Source organism: Nomascus leucogenys, chromosome 13 (assembly GCF_006542625.1).
Source record: "Nomascus leucogenys isolate Asia chromosome 13, Asia_NLE_v1, whole genome shotgun sequence".
NCBI lineage: Eukaryota > Metazoa > Chordata > Mammalia > Primates > Hylobatidae > Nomascus > Nomascus leucogenys.
This window is the reverse complement of record NC_044393.1, coordinates 19,801,031-19,816,467: the sequence shown is the minus strand read 5'-3', so window position 1 is coordinate 19,816,467 and position 15,437 is coordinate 19,801,031. Positions and strand designations below refer to the sequence as shown.

The 15,437-nt window shown below is 45.7% G+C and overlaps 1 long non-coding RNA gene across 1 annotated transcript; it reads left to right on the top strand.

Annotated features, from left to right (window-relative positions):
• Window positions 1-24: 24 nt before the first annotated feature.
• On the top strand, window positions 25-12,721 carry LOC105740709. The gene is made up of 3 exons (XR_004032965.1): window positions 25-104; window positions 6,441-6,747; window positions 8,823-12,721. It is a non-coding gene; the product is annotated as an uncharacterized LOC105740709 (long non-coding RNA).
• The last annotated feature ends 2,716 nt before the right edge of the window (window positions 12,722-15,437 follow it).

Genomic DNA, 15,437 nt, shown 5'->3' with positions numbered 1-15,437 from the left:
CGCCTTACGTCATTTCCTGTTATTCTTCGGTTTGCCTCCTCCCAGTGGCGTGGATTTGCTCCCGACCCGCTTTTGGGGCGTGCCTGCTTCCTCCTGTCTGTCAGGTGAGTGAGTGAGGCGTCGTTCTTCACAGTAGTCCTCTGCCTCCACCGCCCCGGGATCTCCTTGTGCTTGGTCCTCTACCTGGAGTCACCTATGCAGCGGAATTCCGCGGGGCGGGGGCGAGGACAGGGGGTCTTTATGGCAGCCAATCCCCGGCTGAGCGCTTGGCCAGAGTTTCTGTGATGCTAGAATCTGGACTGCCTGCGACTTCTCCTGGACTCGGACAGCAGCCCTCGCCTCCTGGTGATCTTTTAGGGCCTGCAGAGAAGCGAAGAGGTATTGGACGTGGCCAGGGTCAATACTGTGAAGCTGGAATTAGAATTGAATTGAAATGCCTTCGGTTTTGATATCGCTGCTGTTTGTCTTGAGGCAACTGCTTTTCCTCCTCTGGGCCTCTCAGTTTTCCATCTAGTAAGTGAGGAAGTTGAACCTTATCGGTGAATCTCGTTTTTTCAGGCGTAGACTCCTTTGAGAATCTGGTAAGAACTGTAGATCCTCTTGCCAAAGAAATGCACCTACACACCAAATTTTGCAAAAAGATTTAGGCAGTTCACCAAAGGAGATGAATTTTAGGGTTCTTTACATTTTTCTGATTCCGAATGTTGCTCAGATGGCAGGCGGGAAAAGGTGATCTGTGTAACAGCTGCCACCTGCTCCATCACCAGGACTGGTTCTGCTGATCTAGCTGTGCCTCTCCTCGCCTGCCAGTCTCCAGCTCCACGTCTGCACTTCTCAAAGCTTCGTGAGAACAGATGATTTTGCCCAATAGAGTTGGCTGGCGTTGATTGTGGCCCACCCCTAGAATGAGGGTTTTTCCCTGAACCAAAACTGGCCCCATCCACCATCATTCCCCAATACCTTAGTTGTAGTCAACTAACTAGATAGGCTGCCGAAGATGGTTTAACTGTGTCTAGCTTAACTACAGCCAGGCTTTGGAATGCCTGGCCTATGTCTGTAAATGAAATCTAACAATTTATTGTATAACGTTGTTAAACATGAAGCATGATGTTGGCCCTGGATAAAACATTTTAAATTCTCGTCGTTCGTACCAGAGGCTCAGTAACTGACGGGATGAAAGAAAACTGTTCATTGTAACCTAATGATGCTAGTTAGATAGCATTAGATTATGTTAGAGATTAGATAACTTGTTGTAGCTGCCTTTATCCTGTCTCACAGTGCTAATAAGTCAGGATTTAAACTGCCCTTCTCAACATCTCTTGGACAAGAAAAAGCGGGAAATATGATGCCTTTCTTTTCTCAGAACTTGCCAAGTGAAGTGTATCTAGACCAAATATGTCTTTTTAAGCTGCCACTTCAAAACATAACTTTAGATAAAATCTCATATATCCTTGAGAAGGCTGCCACGGTGGCTTATGTCTATAATCCCAGCACTTTGGGAGGCCGAGGCGGGTGGATCACTTGAGTTCAGGAGTTTGAGACCAGCCTGACCAACATGGCGAAACCCTGTCTCTACTAAAAATACGAAAAATTAGCCGAGCATGGTGGCGCATGCACCTATAATCCCAGCTACTCGCGAGGCTGAGGCAGGAGAATCTCTTGAAGCCGGGAGGCGGAGGTTGCTGTGAGCCGAGATTGCGCCACAGCACTCCAGCCTGGGCCAACAGAGCAAGACTGTCTCAAAAAAAAAAAAAAAAAAAATTCTCATATATCCTTGAGGGGTAAGAATTGTCTGGATCATGATTGAATTCCCAGGGCTTAGCACACTTCCTGGGGGTTAGTAGATGTTCAATACAGTTTTGGTGAATTCTCATTTCACCTGCTTTCCATCCCTAATTATATTAAATACCAAAAACTAAAAAGTTACAGTATTTCGTTTTATGTAAGCACATCTCCATCATAAAGAGTTAGATGCTTTCCAAGAATGTGACTCATTACTCGGGGAGTACTTGGAAGGTGAGAACGTCTTGTGAATGCTGAAGCCTGTTAACTCACACACCTGATGTGGCCTGAAGTTTTAAGTCATTATACATAGGACTGGCTCACGGTGTGGTACATCATGACTTGGAATGAGATAGAAAAGCTACAAAATGGGATGGATCTGAGTGAACAAAAAGCCAGATCGGTGTCCTATACCAGCAATTCCGAGTCTTTTTAACCATGGGAAAAAAAACCTGAATTTGTGTGTGGACTTCATATTCAAGAAATCAACTTTGTATTAATGCACATGGTAATGCCATTTAATTAAAAAGCTGTGGTAGATGTAAAATTCCTCTAACAGTGCTTCCTTCTTGTTACAAGTGTCTTGTACATGGTTTAGTAAGAGAGACTTAATTCCATGAATTTATACTGCAAGAACAATTTATATAGGAAGATAATAGTTTCTCTTAAAAAATAACTTTGGAGAAGCCAAGTCTAAAGTAATAAAGAAAATTCTTTCCCTAACCATGTAGCTGCCATCCTACCAGTTGGTAATCTGGAAAATATTCTGTTCTTATGTTTTAAGACTCAAATTAATGTATTTCTTACCTCGATAAACTTTTTTTAATGACTTGGGGTAGGCCAGACGTGATGGCTCACACCTGTAATCCCAACACTTTGGGAGGCTGAGGCAGGTGGATCACCTGAGGTCAAGAGCTTGAGACCAGCGTGGCTAACATGGTGAAACCCCATCTCTACTGAAATAAATAAATAAATAAAAATACAAAAATTAGCCTGGAGTGGTGGCACATGCCTGTAATCCTAGCTACTCTGGAGGCTGAGGCATGAGAAGTGCTTGAACCCAGGAGGTGGAGGTTGCAGTGAGCCAAGATCATGCCATGGCACTCCAGCCTGGGCTACAGAGCAAGACCTTGTCTCAAAAAAAAATAAATAAATAAAATTAAAATGACTTTGAGATAGAAGGTAGTGATAATGATTATTTGTCTTGATTTACAAGATGTTAGCGCATGTAATCTTCATAACCAATTTGTGAAATGTACTTTTATGATGTCTGTTTTACAGCTGAGGAAACTAGGCTCAGAATAGTTAGATAACTTGTCCAAGGTTACGCAGCTTGTAAATGGTAGAACGGGGATTCCAATCTAGGCAGTCTGACTATAGCACCCTTCTGATCGCTGAGTTACACTGCTTTTCTTAGCCTCCCCACCTTCACCTCCTGTATGTACCCAGCTAGACCAGGGATACCTGCTTTCACCTGGAAAATAACACTGGGTTTGAGGAAATTGGCTGCCCAGGGCCTAGGACTGTTCCAGCCACACTTTCTTTGCATATATTTGAACCCAGCAGGCATATTTCCCGCTCAGGTCTTTTGTATGTGTTTCCCCTTCTGGAGCATTGTTTACCCACCGTTCATCTCATCATTCAAAGTCTCTGCTCATATCAGCTCCCCAGGGGGGTCTTCCTTGGCTTCCCCAGCACCCCTTTCACTCTGTATCTCTTTACCCTGCTTTATCATAGCACTTGTCACTACCTGGCAATGTATAGTTATTTTTTGGTCCCCTCACTAGAATAGAAGCTACCCGAGGACAGGGACTTTGTGTCTTTTTTTTGTCACTTTTTTTTTTTAATCAAAGATGCACATTTTCCCACAATTTATTAATAGCGGTTAGAAAATCTGGATATGTCTTATAATCGCCAGTGTGTCCTGGTTTAATTGGTCATATTTTTTTTCTTTCTTACTTGTACCTACAGTAAGTGGTGAGTCTTTAAAATGATGGTGTCTTAGAATTGATGAAAATACAGTGTATCCCCAAGGCCTGAACTCTATGTGGCACATAGTTGGCTCTCAGTAATTACTTGTTAAAGGAAGGCATTGAGTGTTGTGTGCCAGAAACTATTGAAACTTTTTTTTTTTTTTTTTGAGGTCTCGCTCTGTCACCCAGGCTGGAGTGAAATGGCACGATCTTGGCTCACTGTAACCTCCGCCTCCAGGTTCAACCGATTCTCATGCCTCAGCCTCCTCAGTAGCTGGGATTACAGGCGAGCACCACCATGCTCTGCTAATTTTTGTATTTTTAGTAGCAATTTATATCATTCTAGCAGACTTAGAAAGTAGATGGGGAGGGTGGGGAATGTAAGATAGACCAGTTAGAAGATACTCGAAATAATCTGAGGGAGGACCAGAATGGGAACCATGGCTGAAGGATGGTGAGACCAGCAGGGCTTGGCGGCCTGCTGAGCAGAGATGTCTGGCCTGAGCCGCGCCAGTAGGTGGCCCCCTTCACTAAAGAAGGGAATCCAAGAAGACTAGGTTTGGGGAGTGTGGGAGGGCTTGGATTTGAACATAAAAGTTTCAAGTGCAGATGAAAACAGGCATCAGTTCCCAAAGGCTGTGGCAAGGGACTTATCCTGAGGTTTCTCCTTCTGAGAACTGTAGGAGCTATGGAAAGAAATGACCAAATTTATTTTAGAAAGATGACTGGTTTCAGCGTGAGCCGGCATGGTGATCCAGGCCTGAGATGATGGTGATCGAAGGGGCAGGTGGCCCTAAGTATGGAGAACAAGTGAGCCGATTGGAAAGTTGTGTAGATCAGGCCTCGGGGAGAGCTTGACTACGAACAGGATGGGCAGTGAGAGAAAGCTGACTATGATACGTTGCTTTCCAGTTTGAGCAACTGAATGGATATTGGTGCCCATCTCAATTAAACTCTGTTGAACCCAGCTGACAGTGAGCAGAGGAAGAACATTTAAATGGAGAATCATAGTAACAGCTAATACTTTCATTTCTTTTCTTTTCTTTTCTTTTCTTTTTTTTGAGACAGAGTCTTGCTCTGTTGCCCAGGCTGGGGTGCAGTGGTGCAATCTTGGCTCACTGCAACCTCTGCTTCCCTAATTCAAGTGATTCTCCTACCTCAGTCATCCACGTGTGCCACCATGCCTGGCTAAATTTTTTTTTTTTTTTTTTTTTTTTTTTTTTTTTTTTTTGGTGGAGACAGCGTTTTGCCATGTTGGCCAGGCTGGTCTCGGACTCCTGGCCTCAAGTGATCTGCCTGCCTCGGCCTCCCAAAGTGCTGGGACTGCAGGCATGAGCTACCGTGCCCAGCCTATGAGAGCTGATACTTTCATAGCTCTTCCTATGCATCAGAAGACTCATTTTAGTTCTCGCCACAATCCTATGAGATTACCATTATCACACTCATCTTCCAGATGAGGAAACCGAAGCAAAGAGAAGTTAAGTAACTCGCCAAGGTCACACAGCTAACAAGTGGCGGAGCTAGAATTTGAACCTAGGCAGCTTGGTAGAGTCTGTGCTGTCACTGCGTCTCTGTGCTGATGTATCTCTAAATTAGCTCAGTTTGGACAGAGTGAACCTGAGAGATCCGTGGGGCAGCTGCGTGGAGGTGTCTAGCAAGCATGAAGATATATGGTTCTGAAGCTCACATGGGAGGTGGGGACTGGAAATAAAGACTGTGGAGTCTGCATACAGGTGGCCATTGAAGCCACAGGAAAGGTCAGGACCCTTAAGGAGAGGGTGGGAAATAATCGGAGGAAAGAAACAAGGGAGCCCTGGAAGGCAAACACAAGCATTGCAGTTGCGGGAAGGACATAGTGCTTTCTGCAAACGAATACACTGCACCTGGCTTATAGATCTTCAGTCAACAGATAGTCCATCCCCCAGAATTTGTTTGGCTCTGGGTACCCTGACAAAATGGAGTTCCTGGACCCGCAACCCTAAGGATCTGCCTCAATGGTGGTGATCCTCCCCACTTTCTTCTACCGTGAGAGTCCCCTGGGGGCCCGTTGGCTTCTCTGGGCATCTGTGTTGTTGCCCCTCCCCACAACTGAAGAGCCTCCAGCTCCTCTGTCTACCACCCATTGACTTTGTCAGCTCAGGTTCCCTCCCTGTCTCTAGGACCACAGTAACATTTCACCTGCAGCGTCTTCAGGTCCCTCCTGAACTTATTTTCAGCCCTTTACCCATGCATTTCTTATATCTCCTCCTAGATTCTAAATTTCTGGAGGGCAAGAAGAACCTATTACGTTGACCTTCCCTCCCTCAACCCCTGCTCCCCTGTGTGGGTTAAATGGCCTGACGCCATTGTCCCATGGGACTTCGCATGCAGTCCACCAGAATAGGAGCTGCATTTTGTATCTCTGTACCTAGCACAGGAGCCAGTGAGTCCATCAGTCAGTCAGTCATATCAGCAAATAATTCCAGTTGTCTACTGGCTTTCTAGAAACATGACTGGGGACTGTTGATGCCTTTGACTGTTGATTCGAGCAGCAGGAACTTTCACAACAGCCTCCTGTTTTTGTGGGTGGGGAATAGGCAAGGGTTGGGAAGCGGGAATTCGCTGCTCTTTCTTGTCATTCTCTTCATAGCCCCCAAGCTACTGTGGTCTATTGTTTTGATAGTTGCTTTCCCGAAATGTTGACAGGATGGAGAGTGAAGGAGGACTCTGATGCCTCAGCCATGCGCCTGTGTGCCGATTCCCATTAAGCCTGCACCAGTTTGATTTCCAAGACTCCAGTCAATCCTCAGAGCTCCAGGAGGGGAGGGGCAGTTTTTCCTGGTAGCTGCTGATCACCAGCAGAGGGAGCCCTAGGACTGCAGGGCCTCTTTCCTTCGCGATGATAAAGCCCTTCACTGTGGCTTCAAAACTGTGGAAGACCCGGGATTTGTGGATCACTTGCCTTTAGAATAGAATCAAGAAATAAAGCTGCAGAAGAAAGAATCTCCACGTGGTAAGGATTGGAAGGGAGTGTTCAGAGGGGCTTTTGGGGTGCTGCTAATATTGTTCCTTGATCGATGTTGGTTATAGGAGTGTGTGCTGTAATGTAGTATATGTACATTTTTCTGTGTGTATAACTAAACTTCAGTTAAAAGTTTTTAAAACTTAAACATCTCTATGTATACCACAAAATAGGTATCAGGTTAGGGTGAGCTGTTCTTTTCCCTACAATTCTTAACCTTATCTGAGTCACAAGACAGCCCTCCCTCCCTTCCTCCCAGAAAGCCACAAACCACTGGTTAAGGACTTCTGCAGTAGCAGCCGAATAGAGAAAGTGAGCAAAGGACATGAACAGACGGTTCACAGCAAAAGAAATGCAAATAGCACTTAAACTTGTGAAAAGATGCTCAGTCTCAATCTTCAAAGAGAAGTGCTTATAAAAAGTATGCGGAGATGCCATTTTTAACCTGTCAGATTGGCAGAAATCCCAAAGCTTGACAGCATGCCCTGTGGTTGGGGCTGGAGGTGGGGGAGTCGGGAGAATAAATAGCAGGCCCTTTAATACATTACCAGTGGGATTGTGAAATTGACAGCCCTGTTGATTTGGGCAATATCTACCAAAATTACAAGTCCAAGAATCTACCCTGTAGATGACATTTGTACATATATGTAATAATTTATGTAAAAGGTGATCCATTGCAACATTGGCTGCAATAGCAAAAGATCGGAAACAACTGAAGTGTCTGTACAGGACTGGTGCATCCACAAAGCAAAATACTATATAACTGGGAAAAAGTTTGAGGAAGCTCTGTGTGTGCTGAGGAAAGATCTCTAAGATATAGGTGAAAAAAAGCACGATGTACAGCTAAGAATATATGTTTGTATTGCTTCTGTCTTCATAAAGAAAAACTGATAAGCTAGACAAGAAACTAAGAGAAGTGTTTCAGGAAGTGGTTGGGGGCCAGCAGGAGGGGCCGGGCTTCTGAGTGTGTACCTCGTGTTCTGATTTTTGAATCGTGTCAGTGTATAACCTATGCAAAACAAAACAAAGTTTGGAGTTCCTGCTCTAAAGCTGCTGAGCTAAGCCTTTAGGAATTCATAAATTATTATATCTGCCCAATTGTAGAATAGCTGGGTTTGGTTTTTTCAGTTTGAACCAAGCTGTGTCTTGGTGAGAGTCTTCAGCTTACTCCACATTTGAACACAGTTCAGGAAAGTGTATTGCAGTTTCCTGGCTCAGCCTAACTCAAGAATTCTTTCTTTGCCCTCCATATGCTCAAAACCAATCTTGCCCCTCAAGTGTTGACACTCAGCTAGCTATCATTTTTCAAAGTATTTCATTTTCAGCTTATGTATTCATGAGCATCTAACTCTGCCTGAGGGGAAGAAGAAAAGTTTTCACCAGAAAAGTCCATCTGTGTTTTCAGAAACCAATAGATATGAAATCTTGCTCTCCGTCCCTTATCTTTGCCTGTCTCTATAGCTATCCTTTCTCCTTTCCCTCCTCCTAGCTAAAACCAATCCCAGCTCTCCTCCCTTCTCAGGAAACTCACTTTCTTCTGTATATGCAAACACACATCATGTCTTCTGTCATAGTAAAACCAAAAACAAAAAAGCAAACCCCAAACCCACAAAGCCCCCTTCTACCCAGCTTGCCCATAGAGCTCCTGCCCTTTTCTTCCTGTTGGAGCCTTAGCCAGTGGCTCTACTTCTTCCCCTCTCCACCCACCCCCTTCTCTCTCTCTCTGGGTCTCTCTCTCTCTCTGTCTCTCTCTCAGTGGCTGTATTTCTTCCCCTCTCCACCCACCCCCCTTCTCTCTCTCTCTCTCTGTGTGTCTCTGTCTCACCACCCTCTCTTCAATCTACTGCAACCAGACTTCTATCCCACTAAAATATTCCTTGCCAAGGTCATGGATAACCTCCTTTTGCTGAATTCAGTGGCCCTAGTCTCGTTCTCATGTTGCTTGAGTTTTGAGCCCTGCCTGACACTGAACACAGCCGCCTCCTCCACTTGCTCTCCTTTCAGCCCCTGTGGCCACTGCTCACAGGGGCACCCTCTCAGCCTCACCTTTTCTATCTCCTCTACAGGCTCCTCTTTTCTCGCTGGTCTGCTGACCCTCAGGGGCCATGCCTTGGCTCTCTTCTCATCTCACATTCACTTCCAGGATGATCCCGGGTTGGAGAATATGGAAAACAAATCTGACTTTCTCGAGTGAAAAAGGAATCCACTGGAAGAATGTCAGAAAGCTCACTCAACAAAAGGAAAAGCTGAACAGCTAGGCCTTATCAGCCTGGCAGCCAGACCAAGCCTTTCCCAGGTGCCAGGAATCTCTGAGCATTGCCTCCAGGTGATTCAGTTCCACACATCTTTGTTCCTGATACATCTCTCCATACAGGATTCAAATTCCCAGGAAAGAAGCTGATTGGCTTTCGTGGCAGGGTCATATTTGACCCACTCCTACTCACAGGGGCAAAAACTGCAACTTCCTCTGTATTTTTTCTTTTTCTTTTTCTTTTTTTTTTTTTTTTTTGAGGTGGAGTCTCGCTCTATCACCCAGGCTGGAGTGCAGTGGCATGATCTCGGCTCACTGTAATTTCCACCTCCCAGGTTCAAGCTATCCTCCTGCCTCAGCCTCCCGAGTAACCGGGACTGCAGGCATGTGCCACCATTCCTGGCTAATTTTTGTATTTTTAGCAGAGATGGCTGTTTTACTACATTGGTCAGGCTGGTCTCGAACTCCTGACCTCAAGTGATCTGCCCGCCTGGACCGCCCAAAGTGCTAGGATTACAGGCATGAGCCACCACACCCAGCCCTGTATTTTCATCTAATCTCATTTTCATCTCAAACTTTCATTCTCCCAACTTGAGGGGATATTTCCTTCTCTTCTGGTTTACAGCGCTGTGTTTTGCACAGATATTCAGTATTCAGGATCCTCCTCTCTACTGTGTGCTCCCATCCTCCCGGGGTGGCATCTGGCTATAAGGGGGCAGTGGGTGAGCCTTATGGCTCAGATGCCATTCCCTACCCTTTGCTGGTCTTCACTCCCACGTGGTCGCTCGGAATTTGTCCCTGGGCATTATGGATTATGGTGGAAACTACCAAAATGGGGTGAACCTGATTTAGTTCCTTAGCAGTACAGGGACCTGCTTAGAAAATTGCCTGTCTGTAGCCATGAGGTCCTCATGTGCCACAACCCTCGCAGCTTGTCACCTGACCTCTCTTTGTCCATCAGTCCACTTAGCACATCACTGGGACATGTGGACATACCTGGATCACCACCTACATGGCACCCACAGGTCAAGGGGACACAGGCTGCTGTTACAGCTTTGGTGCCAGCTCAGGGCTGTGGTGTGGTCAGTGGGGGGCATCTCTCCCTGGGCTGTGCTTGGGAAAGTGGGATCCTAGTGTCCCCCAAACCTGTCCAGATGCTTCTTAGTCCTACATAGGAGTTTTCCTTCGAGGAGGGTGGACACTTGCACCTGAACGCTTGTCCTCCTTTTTTTCTCCTTGGCAGCACCAGAAGGCTTTTGCCCCTCTTGCTGTACAGGAACTTGTCTGAACCTTACACTGTGTCATCTCCACACTGTGGCCTATAGAAAATCTCTATCCTCTCATCCTCAAGTTGTCCTCTTGCTCTGTAAAGGGAAGATTTTGGAAGTTAGGAAAAAACGAAGTCACATTTTAACACTAATGTCTCACACTGTGGACTCAAGAAATCTAATGTAAAACAGAGCCAGGCAACGGCTCCCATTGATTCAATGGCTGGAGGGAGCTGTAGGCTAACTAGGAATTAGGAATTAGCCACAACAGAGTGCATTTGGTTTTATCTCAAGAAATATCCTCCTTTACACCTGTCTTGGCAGACGTGCCCACTGCTTGGGTGGCAGGACACTTTGATTGTCTCACCAAGACTGTGTGGAAAGGTGTGGGGTACTTCTCCGAAAGGAAAAGTGGGCTGCTGTCACCCATAAAAGGGGTAGAGGGAAAGGGCAAGCGGAAACAGTAAATGTCTTCCGTAGCTTCAGGTCACGTTTGCCTGCTGCTGATACCACATTCATATCTGCAGCCCATGTGTCTCCTCGATGCCACACCTCTGTGTCCACTGTCTTCCTAGTCAGTCGCCTATGTGGATGTCCCTCTGACACCTGGTGAAACATGATGTGTTTCTAATTGAGCAGGTTATCTTTCCCCCTAAGCCTGGTCTCCTGGCCTTTCCCCAGTCCCTTCCAGTTTAATTGAATCAAATTGAATGTGATTCACCTCCTCCCATCCGTCTGGCTCCTGGGTTATTTAATACCCGCCCCCCAAACTTTGGAAATATTTTAATGTGTTAATATATTATTTTTTAATAAAAAATAATTTTAACAAAAGAAAAATATACCTTTATGGAAAATTTAGAAAACATAAAGACTCAGGCACCTTATCTTTGTTATCCCTTGGTTAGCCCTGGGAGGCAGGTACTATTATTTATCCCCATTTTACAGATGAGGAAACTGAGGCTCAGAGAGGAAAATGGCTTGGTGCTTTCACACAGGTCAGAAGGATCTATGCCGGATTGAAGCCCAGGTCTTTGTGGTTGCGAGCTGGAGGCGGTCTTGTCTTTGGGATACTCAGTTGAGGGGCTTGGCCTTTGCCTCAGAAGCACTCGACTTGGCCCCTACCCTTGAGGATGTCCCCTGGCAGCATTTGGTAAAGGTGTCGCGGAGCGCCTAGGAGCCACACTGCCTCTGAGAAGCCCTGCCTCACACGCCCACCCCTCTGCATGGCCTTGGGCACACTGCCCAAGCCCCTGTGCCCAGTTTACTCCTCTGAAAAACGGGGATGATGATAGTAATCATAGGACTTCCCTTAGAGGGCTAGGAGAGGATGAAATGACTAATGTGGTAGAACACTGCGCGGCTCATAGCATCTGACATGGCTTAGCTATTTGTCCCCTCCAAATCTCAGGTCACCCCCAGTGTTGGAGGTGGGGCCTGATGGGAGGTGTTTGGGTCATGGGGGTGGATCCCTCAGGAATGACGTGGTGCCCTCCCATGGTAATGAGTTCACCCCAGGCCCATTCGTTAGAAAGAGCCTGGTACCTCCTGCCTCCTCTCTCTTGCTTCCCTCTCTGGCCGTGTTACTTGTGCAGGCCAGCTCCGCTTCACCCCCTGCCATGAGTGGAAGCAGCCTGAGACTCACTAGAAGCCAAGCAGATGCTGGTGCCATGCAGAACTGTGACCCAAGCAAACTTCTTTCCTGTGTACATTACCCAGTCTCAGCTATTGCTTTATAGCATCGCAAAACAGACTAATACAGCATCCAACAACATTAGCCACTGCTACTATTGTCATTAGTATTTTAAGTGTGTGCATTTTAATTGCTAGTACACTGGATGAGCTGGCTTGGATGTTTGTCCCCTCCAAATCTCATGTCAAACTGTAATCTCCAGTGTTGGAGGTGGGGCCTGGTGGGAGGTGTTTGGATCATGGGGGCATATTCCTCATGCTTGGCTTAGCGCCATCCCTGTGGTGATGAGTGAGCTAATGGGAGATCTGGTTGTTTAAAGGTGTGTGGCACCTCCCCCCTCTCTTGTTCCTGCTCTTGCCATGTGACACACGGGCTCCCCTTTGCCTTCCACCATGACTGTAAATTCCCTATGGCCTCACCAGAAGCAGATGCCAGCACCCCACTTCCTGTACAGCTTGCAGAACCAAGAACAAATTAAACTTGTTTTCTTTATAAAGACAGACTCAGGCATTTATTTATATCAGTGCACAAACAGCCTCATACACTGGGCATACATGTTATATCCTGCTTTCCTTCAATTTACTATTAGCATTTTTATGTCACAAAATATTCCTCAAAACATTATTTTAATGACTGTATAATAGTCCATCATTTAAATATATTCATAACTTATTCTGTAGTTAACCATTCACCTGTTTCTGGACAATTAGGGGTGTGTGTGGGTGTTTGTTGTAATAAAAAACTCTAAACCAAAAATTCTTGTCTGATTATTTTCTTAGAATAGAATTTTACACCTGGAACTCCTGGGTGGGAAGGTATAAACAGTTTAAAGTCTCCGGCAACACACTAATAAATTGCTTCAAAGGAAAGTTCTCAACCGTTTACTCTCAGCAGTGCGTGTATTAGGGCCGTCCTCACCACACCCTTTCAGGCAGAGAGGTGAGCTTTTTCAAAGTCCACCTTTGTTGCTATTTCTTTACAAGGCAGGTTTTACTACATGTCCCTGGGTTGGTGGGGGTTGGTCCCATGCCCAAGGTGCTTCCACCTATGCTGTCTGTTATAATGTTCTTAAATTAGCTAACAGTCCCATAAACCCTGAGTGGAGATACTCACCTATTTCCTGCCTGGTCTGTTTTCCTGCGGGTGGAAATATAATTTTCAGTGCTGGAAATTTTTTTTTTTTTGAGATGGAGTCTTGCTGTGTCACCCAAGCTGGAGTGCAGTGGCACCATCTCGGCTCACTGCAACCTCTGCCTCCAGGGTTCAAGCGAGTCTCCTGCCTCAGTGCCCTGAGTAGCTGGAATTACAGGCTCACACCACCACGTCCAGCTAATCTTTTTTGTATTTTTTATAGAGACAGGGTTTCACCATGTTGACCAGGCTGGTATCAAACTCCTGACCTCGAGTGATCCACCCGCCATGGCCTCCGAAAGTGTTGGGATTACAGGTATGAGCCACCGTGCCTAGCCAATTCACTGGTTTTTCTGTTTCTCTGTTGCCCCTGCTTTAAGATGTTTAGCATGTGGCCTCCCTCCCTGGTGACAGCACAGTCCCAAAGTCCAGTAATAGATTTTAAAGAAATCTAACTCGGGTAAGGTACGAGCTTAGCTGGACGGACTCATTATCTGAAATCTGTGTGTGGCCTTCCCAACTTATATTGCCAATACTTCTGCCTTTTTCAACTTCAGATTCCTGTTCAGTGTACTCTCCCTTTAAGTTACCCTACTGCTGGTATCCTAACCTCCCAGAAAGAGAGCTAGAGTTTTATTTTGTTAAAATAAAATCAGTATTCCCCAGTGCTCTGTATTTTACAAAATGCATTCACACATGACTGCCTTGATCCTCAGAATGATTCTGGGAGTTACTATGTTTATCTCCATTTTGCAGATGAGGCCCAGAGAGGCGAAGCCACTTGAGCTCGTGAGTGACAGTCAGATCTCAAGCCCTGCTCTTTCTAAAGTGTGCTGCCTTCAGAAAAGAAGAGCCAGAAGGATGGAAATTACTTTAGAAAGATGAATACCAGCTTTGAAGGAATAAAAGCTGATGAGGAATTGAAGGAGTTGAGGCACAAGCTTGAACAGGGTTGCATGTTTGGCCCTTGATTGTAAAGGCCCATTGCTGCACCTGTTCCTGTTACTTGGGGAGTTGCAGCAGAAGGAACAGCGGCCTGGGACTCCAGAGAACTGGGTTCCCTCTCATCCCTCCAGGGCGACCACTTCTTGTGGGCCCTTGGGCAAGTCACTGTACTTTCTGAGTCTCAGTTTCCCCATTTGCAGAATGGAAATAACTACCCTGGTCTACCAACTTAGAAGAATTGCTTTGAGGATCTGATAAGGTGGTGTGGATGATGCTGCCTTGGGGGCTTTACAGTCTGGAGCTCAAGGGACCCCTTAAGTTGGGCTTACTTAGTAATTCCAGGGGTGGGCAGAACAGGACTCCAATGAGGGCTTTTTTTCTTTTTCCCTTTTTTTTTCTTTTCCTATCTCTTTTTTTAACCTTTATTTTAGAATTGGGGTACATGTGCAGCTTTGTTACACAGGTATAGTGTGGGCTGCTGAGGTTTGGAGTACGAATGAATTATTCACCCCAGTGGTGAGCATAGTGCCTGATAAGTAGTTTTTTCAGCCCTTACTCCCATCCCTCTCCATTCTTGTGTTCCCCAGTGTCTGCTGTTCCCGTTTTTATGACCATGTGTACTCAATGTTTAGCTCCCACTTAGAAGTAAGAACATGTCCAGCACTTTAGGAGGCCGAGATGGGTGGATCATGAGGTCAAGAGATCGAGACCATCTTGGCTAACACAGTGAAACCCCGTCTCTACTAAAACATAAAAAATTAGCCGGGTGTGGTGGTGGGCACCTGTAGTCCCAGCTACTCGGGAGGCTGAGACAGGAGAATCGCTTGAACCGAGGAGGTGGAGGTTGCAGTGAGCTGAGATTGTGCCACTGCACTCCAGCCTGGGTGACAGAGTGAGACTCCATCTCAAAAAAATAAAAATAATAAAAAGAACGTGGTGTATGATTTTGTTTTCTGTTTCTATGTTAATCCACTTAGGATAATGGCCTCCAGCTGCATCCACGTTGCTACAAAAGACACGATTTCATTCTTTTATATGGCTGCCTAATATTCCATGGTGTGTAGGTACCATATTTTCTTTATGAAATCCACTGTTGATCCACACCTGGGTTGATTCCATGTCTGTGCTATTGTGAATAGCACTGCAGTAAACATGTGGGTGCGTGTGGCTTTGTGGTAGAACGATTTCTTTTCGTTTGAGTGTAATATATCCATTAATGGGATGGGGCTGAAATACTTAAAGTAGAAACGAAAATTGTCTTGTGCTCCCCCATGCCCCTCCATTCTACTCTGCAGAGAGACGGCTGCCTGCTGTTTGTGGTTTAGTACACCTCCTTCCAGGCTTTAAATAAACTAAACCCATGCATATTTCTCTGTGTATACTTTTTCAGTACATG